This window comes from Helianthus annuus, chromosome 3 (assembly GCF_002127325.2).
Source record: "Helianthus annuus cultivar XRQ/B chromosome 3, HanXRQr2.0-SUNRISE, whole genome shotgun sequence".
NCBI lineage: Eukaryota > Viridiplantae > Streptophyta > Magnoliopsida > Asterales > Asteraceae > Helianthus > Helianthus annuus.
Genome location: NC_035435.2, coordinates 80953936 through 80964925, shown reverse-complemented (window position 1 = coordinate 80964925; position 10990 = coordinate 80953936). Strand labels below are relative to the sequence as shown.

The window sequence follows — 10990 nt, the reverse complement described above, 5'->3', positions numbered from 1 at the left end:
TGGAGGTGAAGTGATTTTTGGTGGTGATGGTGGTAAGGCAGTGGTAGTGGTGTGTGTTGAAGTGGTGTGTGTTGAAGTGATGGCAGGTGTTTGGCTGACAGTTGTTGAAACCACTGAAGTATCAGCACTTGTTGACACAGCAGGTGTTACAACAACTGTTTGGGTGGAAGTTTGATGTTGGGGGCTTTTGGACGGTGGTTTTGGAGTATGCTTTGTGGGTCTGGATGGTATGGATTTGGGTTCCCTCACTTTTCTAGTGGGATTTCTTTTTGGCACAGGATTTTGAACATCCTCTGGCTTAGAACAACCCTGCGCATTCAGCTCCATGTAAGCTCTTTTCTCCTCATTCCACCTTGACATATCCTTTGCCACTCTGTCCCTTTTTACACTTGCTATAGCTTCATCAAGTGTATTTTGGGTAACATCAACCTTTTTGCTGCCATCTGGCAAGGGAATCTTTCTAGTCATAGCATCCTTTTCTGGTTCAATGTAGAGACCATCATCTATTCCCTTCTTTTTCCACTCCTGAATTTTCTCCCCCTTTTTGGCATTACCTGGGGGTAATTGATCAATGAAGCGAATAGTTGGAAGAGCAGTGCCAGTGGTGTTCAATATGTGGGCCTTGATAGCCTTAATGTCTGCTTGTGTGTTCTTGAACCTAGACTCCATTGTGTTTCTCAGCTCTTGTACATGTAGTGCATGTTGCTGATCAGCCATTTGTTTTTGTTGTTGGAGAAAAGGTTGAAATAGGTTCCATATCTCATCTGCAGCAGGTGCTTGTGGTGGAACAACAATGGATTGCACCTTTTGTACTGTCAACAACTGTTGTAGCATTTCTTTGATTTCTGCAACAGAGGTATCCAGTTTTTCAACTCGTTCCGTCAATTCCAGGTACTTTAAACCATCACCCAACTTAATGGGATCATCTGATTTCCCACTAGGAGTGGTTGTATCAGTGGTTGATGTAGGGAGTGTACTCCAAACATTATCCACTGATGCCCCTTTTTCTTGGTACTGGGGACTTCTTCCTTCAACACTTGATAACCTTTTGATGGTACCAGTGGTTAAAACAAACTCACCAGTGGTTATCAGAGGTGCTATAGATGGAATTGCCTCCAAGGAAGTCTTATTGATGTAACCACTGTCCAAGTGTAAACCAGTGGGTTCAACACTTGTAGTGGTTGCTTCACTTGGACTACCACCAAGAGTTACTTGTAACTCAAGGGGTGTAACCTCCTCAGGTTGTGTTGGTGGGTTAGCAATGATTGATACATCAGACCCACTCAGTTTTTGAGGTATATTCTCATTAATAGGTGAGTGAGAAGGACTGGTTTGTGCCTGGTTCAGATCAATTACATCCAACAATAATTTAGTTGGGGAGGGAATTGTGGAGGTGAGGTTGGGTGTAGAAAGAGAATTGGCCCTGGGCATTGGGCTGTGGATGATGGAAGCAAGTGATTCCAGAGCATCATATTGTGGTGTCCCTAATTGTACAACCTGTTCTTTTTGAGAAGAAGCAGGAGGAGTTTCAGCCATGGGTTGAGATATTTCTACCATCTGCTGTGAGGAAGTAGCAGCAGTGGTTTCTTGTGACTTTTGTGCTGTCACTGGCAGTTGCTCTGGTATCTTATCCTCCAGAGTTGCCTTTTTGGTAGGTTTGGGGGGTTTTTGAATTTTCTTTTGTTTTGGCTTTTTGTGGATTGTAGGTGTGGGTTTCAAAACAGTTGTTTTGCTGCTTTGATCACCTTGAGCAGTGGGCTCAGCAGCAGATACCTGAGGAGCAGTTGTAGCTGCTAAATTCTGCTCAGGCACCTCTGCTTGTGTTTTGCAAGGTGTTGACATTCTTGTAAAAGTTTCAGCAGTTAAGCTGTTTATTTGAAAAGATTCACCTTGTTTTATTGCAAAAGCATCATCCTTACTAAATTTCTTTTCAAAATAATAGCTTAAAAATCTTGGAAAAAGTAAGAATGGCTTTTTATCAACATTTTTAACCAGATCTGTAAGACCCTAAATCACATTTGACCATAAGTCGCAGCGGAAATACGTACCCTAAAATTTCATTCATTATAAACGTTTTGTCTTACTTGAAAGTCCACTTTAAAATATAAAAAAAAACATAACTTATCATCACTAAATTACATATGTAAACATTCCCGTACAATCTATCTTGTGACTCGGTCTTCGATCGCTACTCCTTGTGAGGTTAATCCGTGATTCGTACAACCTGCACTCACCACATTCATTCATACATTAGCACACATTATATAAACAAGATTCATTCACGAACACTTCACTATTCGTCATTTTTTTTTAACTTTAAGCATTTCATCTGCGTATCCATTTCCTGGTGAGGCTTCAGTAATGTACCTGCATTACTTTTCATTCTCAAGGTACATCATTAAAAACGTTAACACTCAACGTGTCTAAATCATGCTTACATACGTACTTACATACAAACATACATTCACATCTACATACATACATACATACATACATACATACCTTTCCTACATCTTTACATACATGCATACACTCATACATATCCTTATACATACGTACATACACATCTACATACGTACATACCTTTCCTACATCTTTACACACATGCATACACTCGTACATACCTTTATACATACATACATACACATCTACATACGTACATACCTTTCCTACTTGCATCATACCAAGCTTATACATACCTACTCCTATACATACCATCATAGGTCCACGTATTTGCTCGCATACTTATAAGCATACATACATACCTAACTACGCATGTTCATACACTTAAACTTATAAAAACGTGGGTTAAATTAGTCGTACGTAACTTGAAACGCGTTTAAAACGAGTTTACGATACAAAACGGAGCAAACGAACAGTTTTCGCCAAGCAGCCACCCACCTATATATTTACCTATGCCTTTTTACTTATTTCGCTCCATGTATATATATACATACACGCTTATTGCATCCCATAAACATTCTATAATAAGTTTAGGATACGATTCGGGACTCCTTTTCGGTTACGGGACTATTCTGTACGAATTCTGCACATTATACTGAACTGGCAGCTGATGCACGGCCATGCGTCCAACCGCACGACCATGCAGTGGCAACTGACGCACGACCATGCATCCAACCGCACGACCGTGCAGTTCCTACGACGATGGGGGCACTGGCAGTGCACAAGCTAGTGCAATGATTTGCTCGAAATCGCACGACCATGCGGCCAAGCGCACGACCATGCGGCCAAGCGCATGACCATGCGCCATTTCGCTGCAAATCCGTTTCAATGTCCGAAAACGCTAAAACTTGCGTAACTTTCGAACCGTTTACCCGTTTAACCTCCCGTTTCTTCCCACATGCTTGTAAATTCACATTCTACCATAGGGACTTAAAATCTTACCTCCGGATTAAGGAAATTCTTAACTTACATACATTCGACTTATTACTATTTTCTAACTATTTGACCCTTCATGCATACATCATCATAACTTGTTTGTTTTACCATAACCTCTTGTAAACATATTAATATCAGTGACGTCTATCATAAATTACTAAATTTTAGGATGTCTTACATCCTCTTAACACATTAATGTTCATATGCTTGTTTTGACCCGTTAAGGGTATTCGCACATTAATTGGTCTATGACTAACCAAATCATCATCCCCACATCCATACTTGTCCAAAACATTAAACCAATCGAATAACTTATTCCTAAACTACTTTTAAGATCGTTTACCCCAAAATACCCGTCGAGGGCATTTTGGTCAACTTTAATCCCATCATTTACGACGAAAAGCTTTAACACACATTTGACCTCAAGCATCATGTTTAATTAATCACAACACTTTATTACTTACTTGAACTAAGAAGTGATTACGGAAATCACTTACCTTATGCGTCCGTGCTCGCATCCGATTCCTTGCCTCTTATTGACCCGTTAACATCTCATGCTTGCGCCCGTCTCGACGTGATTCCTATACTTTCATTTCATCAAAATCACGCTCTTATTAGCATACTCATTTGTGCATGTTAACCATCATGTAAATCGCATCTTTCATACTTAACTTTCATTATTCATTCTTAACCAACATAACTCATATAATTATTTCCATATACGCTTAAATTCATGTAACTCATCATGTCATTACATCTAACGCGGATTGCTATAACATGTATCATACGACTTCTTATAATCCTACCTTTACGATAACGATTCAAATCATGATTCTTATACTTAGTTGACTTTCAAAGTCAACTATTAACCATATTTAACTATCGATTTATCATCATATACTAGTAACATCATAATCGACTATACGGACAACACTATATACATTTTATCATACACTTGATGTGCGTGTACCACCTTTTAAGCATAACGTACAACTAATTCATACATGCATCTTCTAATTTCATACATAACCCACCAAAACCTACTACTAATCATCATGTTTCCTTTCCAATTAAACATCAAACATAGCATCATCATATTTCTCCTAATTCATCTAACAAGCTTTCATCATACCCACATAATACATCATTCTTTCAACAAGAATTAAACATAAATGGTGATTCAAGTCATCATCCTCACCATAGCAAACGGGTTTCACATCTAAACTTAAAATTAACACAAACCTTACATAACCCATGTTCTACACGAGGATTCTAACCCTTGTACATGATCAATTTCATATTAACTCACGGATTAGAACATAACCCACTTCACCCATGATCACCAAACTTAGATTTAAGACATACCTTATGATCCCCTCGTGTTGGTGATCATTAATCCATGCTCGGTTATGGATTTCAGCTTCATCTTTCCTTCCAATTTGAGCTTAAAGGCGATTTAGGGTTTTGAGGCTCCATGGGAGTCTCCTGATCCTTCTTGAACACACACGTATGTGTGTGTTTGTGTGTGTTTTTAGTTATTTTATAACTTAACTTTCATTTGTTCCATTTTAGCCCCTCGGGTTTACTTTTAAAACATAATTGACATTACTAAAATCATTTAATACTTTTAACCATACTCTTAACTAGGTTAAATAGCCTAGTTATTTATTTCCTGACGTGTCACATAATAACATACAACAAATATTAACATTCAGATTTTGGGGCGTTACAAGTCTACCCCCCTTAAACAAGGTTTCGTCCCCGAAACCTTTCTCATTTTCATTGAACACACATTATCTTTTCTTCCAGTCCATCCATAAGATCACTAACCCTTACTTTTCTGATCATTCTTCCCATTTCATTTGCATTTTCATTTACTTGACCTGTTAATAACTGGTCAGTACACATACTCTTCTGTCCTTTAATATGATCCATTCTTAATGGATCTAATATCTCCATCTCACCTCTAAAAGTTTACATTCTCTACATACTCTGTATAACATTTAACTTTTGTTTTGTTACCACCACCCAACTTACTATTTCATAGTCGCACCTACGTGCTTATCTCTAACGTTAATCTTACTCTACGTTTTCGACAGTTACGTATACCTTGCATACCTTTATATTATCTTTAAATCATCACGTTCATTTCACATTACTATTGCTTTCTCTTCATGCATCACTTAATTCACGTGTATAATTAGTTCATATCTCTTCAATCATGAGTTAGACATTAAGCTACATTTCTACCGTCACTTGAACTACTTACAATTTTATGTCTAACCTCAATTTTAATCATTCGCATTACTTTATTATACTAATCTGGTATGTCGTGCGAGGGCACCATACGAGCATTAACCAATTAGTCCAAATTTTCATTCAAGGCTTTTAGATCTTCCTCTTAATGACATAAGTACTTCCTTAGGCTGACCATTACAAGTCGATTATTTCATACCATACCATAATTAACCTACCATTTATTTCACTCACACGTACAAATAAAATTACAAATTTTTGCTTATCAATAAGGAATTAAACATTTTACTAACCTCTTTTCATTTCTCAACCACGATCCGCAACCCTGATCGATCATCTTCTCTTCGAGTACTAGCCGTACAGGCCAGGTTTCATTCCTTCGTGTTATGAGCTTCCGCTCGTGCACGTCCTTTCACCAATACGATGGGTTTCATCACATCAATAGTTCTGCTATAACGTACCGCACATTCTATTTCTTACATGCAATCTTTTTATTCAATTAATTATTTTGACACTGAAGTACACGTTCGTACTTCCTTCCATTCATGCTTACTTGCAAGGACCTGATTACATCGTTTCAATATTTCTTACTAAGCTTACCATTCCCGCCCATACTCAAGTTGTCGTCCGGGTCACCGCCCGTCATCATTCTAATTTCTAAGAGTCAATTACTAACACATAACTTATACAAAACTTCGTCTATTATACTATCACTTTTACTTTATACTTATTTCTATGACCCGTTCGACTCAATCATGGTCAAACTATCGACATCTTCTTAGGCGGATTAATTTCATCTTTTTATATATATATATTTTTTTTTTGAATCCATCTCACGGATTCAGGCGCATCATTCATGCTTCTTCATTCATTGAATCCGCCTTACGGATTCAAACATTCATTCATGCCTTCTAATGAGATCCAAGCATACCACTTACGACCCGGTAACATCGGGTTAATTGCTTTCAACATAAGTCTTTTGTTCTACCCGTATAACGGGTTGAGCTTCATACATTTATTATTGCATTCACGACCACCCGTTCTAAACGGATGGTACCTTATCCTTACTCGACTTGTTCAACTTGAACCGGTCGACTTGTATAGCTTATCATAATCTTCTTTAGCATAACCAAATCCGCAAGGGATTTGCATCATTCGTATCTTTCATTCCTTGAATCCGTTTCGCGGATTCAAGCATTGCTTTCATATCTTTCATTCTTATCACTTATACCTTTCACCCTTACATAGTACTCTCAACCTTCCGAGAGTCTTACTACCCATTTCACCCGCACGCCTAGCCGCTACCAAATTCTATCGGACATACCTGTAACAATTATCACGGTCTCACGAACGTCATACGTTTCTTGTGTACTGGCCAGGTACACCTTCCACGTACTAGTTTCGTGTCTTCGCGTAATCGCCACCTTATGTCCGAAGGATTTAGTTTCGGCATGTGTGACATTTTCAAAACTTATTTACCATGTCGTTATTATAATTTGTTTAACATTTTTCTTTCACTTGGTTAACTGTACCATTTCATACGCCCACACGTTAGATTTACGTACCTGGGGTCAACTCGCCTCATTACTTGCCTTGATGCCGGTCCCAGACCGCATTCACAGTTCATCTCTCTCAACAATTGCGCTTACCCTTCACATAACATACTATTAGTATCCTTCAATTACATAATCTAATACTTACTTACATTCGCTTTTGCCTTTAGGCTTCAATCGAGTCTTGGATTGTACGGGCTCTTGGTCACGAGAGCACACCGATTTGAGTTCAAGTATTTACCTCCCGTTACTTGATTCTCTCAAACCAGGGCTCTGATACCAACTTGTAAGACCCTAAATCACATTTGACCATAAGTCGCAGCGGAAATACGTACCCTAAAATTTCATTCATTATAAACGTTTTGTCTTACTTGAAAGTCCACTTTAAAATATAAAAAAAACATAACTTATCATCACTAAATTACATATGTAAACATTCCCGTACAATCTATCTTGTGACTCGGTCTTCGATCGCTACTCCTTGTGAGGTTAATCCGTGATTCGTACAACCTGCACTCACCACATTCATTCATACATTAGCACACATTATATAAACAAGATTCATTCACGAACACTTCACTATTCGTCATTTTTTTTTAACTTTAAGCATTTCATCTGCGTATCCATTTCCTGGTGAGGCTTCAGTAATGTACCTGCATTACTTTTCATTCTCAAGGTACATCATTAAAAACGTTAACACTCAACGTGTCTAAATCATGCTTACATACGTACTTACATACAAACATACATTCACATCTACATACATACATACATACATACATACCTTTCCTACATCTTTACATACATGCATACACTCATACATATCCTTATACATACGTACATACACATCTACATACGTACATACCTTTCCTACATCTTTACACACATGCATACACTCGTACATACCTTTATACATACATACATACACATCTACATACGTACATACCTTTCCTACTTGCATCATACCAAGCTTATACATACCTACTCCTATACATACCATCATAGGTCCACGTATTTGCTCGCATACTTATAAGCATACATACATACCTAACTACGCATGTTCATACACTTAAACTTATAAAAACGTGGGTTAAATTAGTCGTACGTAACTTGAAACGCGTTTAAAACGAGTTTACGATACAAAACGGAGCAAACGAACAGTTTTCGCCAAGCAGCCACCCACCTATATATTTACCTATGCCTTTTTACTTATTTCGCTCCATGTATATATATACATACACGCTTATTGCATCCCATAAACATTCTATAATAAGTTTAGGATACGATTCGGGACTCCTTTTCGGTTACGGGACTGTTCTGTACGAATTCTGCACATTATACTGAACTGGCAGCTGATGCACGGCCATGCGTCCAACCGCACGACCATGCAGTGGCAACTGACGCACGACCATGCATCCAACCGCACGACCGTGCAGTTCCTACGACGATGGGGGCACTGGCAGTGCACAAGCTAGTGCAATGATTTGCTCGAAATCGCACGACCATGCGGCCAAGCGCACGACCATGCGGCCCAGCGCACGACCATGCGGCCAAGCGCATGACCATGCGCCATTTCGCTGCAAATCCGTTTCAATGTCCGAAAACGCTAAAACTTGCGTAACTTTCGAACCGTTTACCCGTTTAACCTCCCGTTTCTTCCCACATGCTTGTAAATTCACATTCTACCATATGGACTTAAAATCTTACCTCCGGATTAAGGAAATTCTTAACTTACATACATTCGACTTATTACTATTTTCTAACTATTTGACCCTTCATGCATACATCATCATAACTTGTTTGTTTTACCATAACCTCTTGTAAACATATTAATATCAGTGACGTCTATCATAAATTACTAAATTTTAGGATGTCTTACATCCTCTTAACAGATTAATGTTCATATGCTTGTTTTGACCCGTTAAGGGTATTCGCACATTAATTGGTCTATGACTAACCAAATCATCATCCCCACATCCATACTTGTCCAAAACATTAAACCAATCGAATAACTTATTCCTAAACTACTTTTAAGATCGTTTACCCCAAAATACCCGTCGAGGGCATTTTGGTCAACTTTAATCCCATCATTTACGACGAAAAGCTTTAACACACATTTGACCTCAAGCATCATGTTTAATTAATCACAACACTTTATTACTTACTTGAACTAAGAAGTGATTACGAAAATCACTTACCTTATGCGTCCGTGCTCGCATCCGATTCCTTGCCTCTTATTGACCCGTTAACATCTCATGCTTGCGCCCGTCTCGACGTGATTCCTATACTTTCATTTCATCAAAATCACGCTCTTATTAGCATACTCATTTGTGCATGTTAACCATCATGTAAATCGCATCTTTCATACTTAACTTTCATTATTCATTCTTAACCAACATAACTCATATAATTATTTCCATATACGCTTAAATTCATGTAACTCATCATGTCATTACATCTAACGCGGATTGCTATAACATGTATCATACGACTTCTTATAATCCTACCTTTACGATAACGATTCAAATCATGATTCTTATACTTAGTTGACTTTCAAAGTCAACTATTAACCATATTTAACTATCGATTTATCATCATATACTAGTAACATCATAATCGACTATACGGACAACACTATATACATTTTATCATACACTTGATGTGCGTGTACCACCTTTTAAGCATAACGTACAACTAATTCATACATGCATCTTCTAATTTCATACATAACCCACCAAAACCTACTACTAATCATCATGTTTCCTTTCCAATTAAACATCAAACATAGCATCATCATATTTCTCCTAATTCATCTAACAAGCTTTCATCATACCCACATAATACATCATTCTTTCAACAAGAATTAAACATAAATGGTGATTCAAGTCATCATCCTCACCATAGCAAACGGGTTTCACATCTAAACTTAAAATTAACACAAACCTTACATAACCCATGTTCTACACGAGGATTCTAACCCTTGTACATGATCAATTTCATATTAACTCACGGATTAGAACATAACCCACTTCACCCATGATCACCAAACTTAGATTTAAGACATACCTTATGATCCCCTCGTGTTGGTGATCATTAATCCATGCTCGGTTATGGATTTCAGCTTCATCTTTCCTTCCAATTTGAGCTTAAAGGCGATTTAGGGTTTTGAGGCTCCATGGGAGTCTCCTGATCCTTCTTGAACACACACGTATGTGTGTGTTTGTGTGTGTTTTTAGTTATTTTATAACTTAACTTTCATTTGTTCCATTTTAGCCCCTCGGGTTTACTTTTAAAACATAATTGACATTACTAAAATCATTTAATACTTTTAACCATACTCTTAACTAGGTTAAATAGCCTAGTTATTTATTTCCTGACGTGTCACATAATAACATACAACAAATATTAACATTCAGATTTTGGGGCGTTACAAGATCATTAAAGATTTCCTGGGAATAATTGAAATTTTCTTCTTGAATAATAGCATACCCCAGGTTTTGAATCTTTAATGGTATTTCATTAAAAGAGGTGGTTTTATTTGAAACACACAATAACAGGGTATTAAACAAAAATCTTGTTGCAGGAGGGAAGTACCCTTTTTGTAAGGTATCCCTCTTCATCATTGAATCAGCATACCCTCTTTCAAGGAAATCAATTTTTAACTCATTTTTGGGAAAAGAATTTGTACCTTCCTGATCATTGAGTTCAACGACTTCCGAAATGGATTGCGGTGTGATTTTGACTGCTTTACCCTGTAAAGTAGAGTTAATGGCTATGACATC

General features: G+C 37.7%; 2 long non-coding RNA genes across 4 annotated transcripts; both read right to left on the bottom strand.

Moving 5' to 3' along the window:
• Positions 1-2116: 2116 nt before the first annotated feature.
• Positions 2117-4808, bottom strand: LOC110927665. Of its 2 annotated transcripts, none has more exons than XR_002585806.2 (3): positions 4765-4808; positions 3897-3980; positions 2117-2224 (listed from the first exon to the last, which is right to left on the bottom strand). It is a non-coding gene; the product is annotated as an uncharacterized LOC110927665 (long non-coding RNA). The 2 variants fall into 2 exon arrangements; XR_002585805.1 differs by having other exon boundaries at positions 3897-3985; positions 4765-4804.
• A 2680-nt stretch (positions 4809-7488) lies between these two features.
• LOC110927666 lies at positions 7489-10318 on the bottom strand. 2 transcript variants are annotated; one of them, XR_002585808.2, is made up of 3 exons: positions 10275-10318; positions 9407-9490; positions 7489-7718 (listed from the first exon to the last, which is right to left on the bottom strand). It is a non-coding gene; the product is annotated as an uncharacterized LOC110927666 (long non-coding RNA). The 2 variants fall into 2 exon arrangements; XR_002585807.2 differs by having other exon boundaries at positions 9407-9495; positions 10275-10314.
• Positions 10319-10990: the final 672 nt, after the last annotated feature.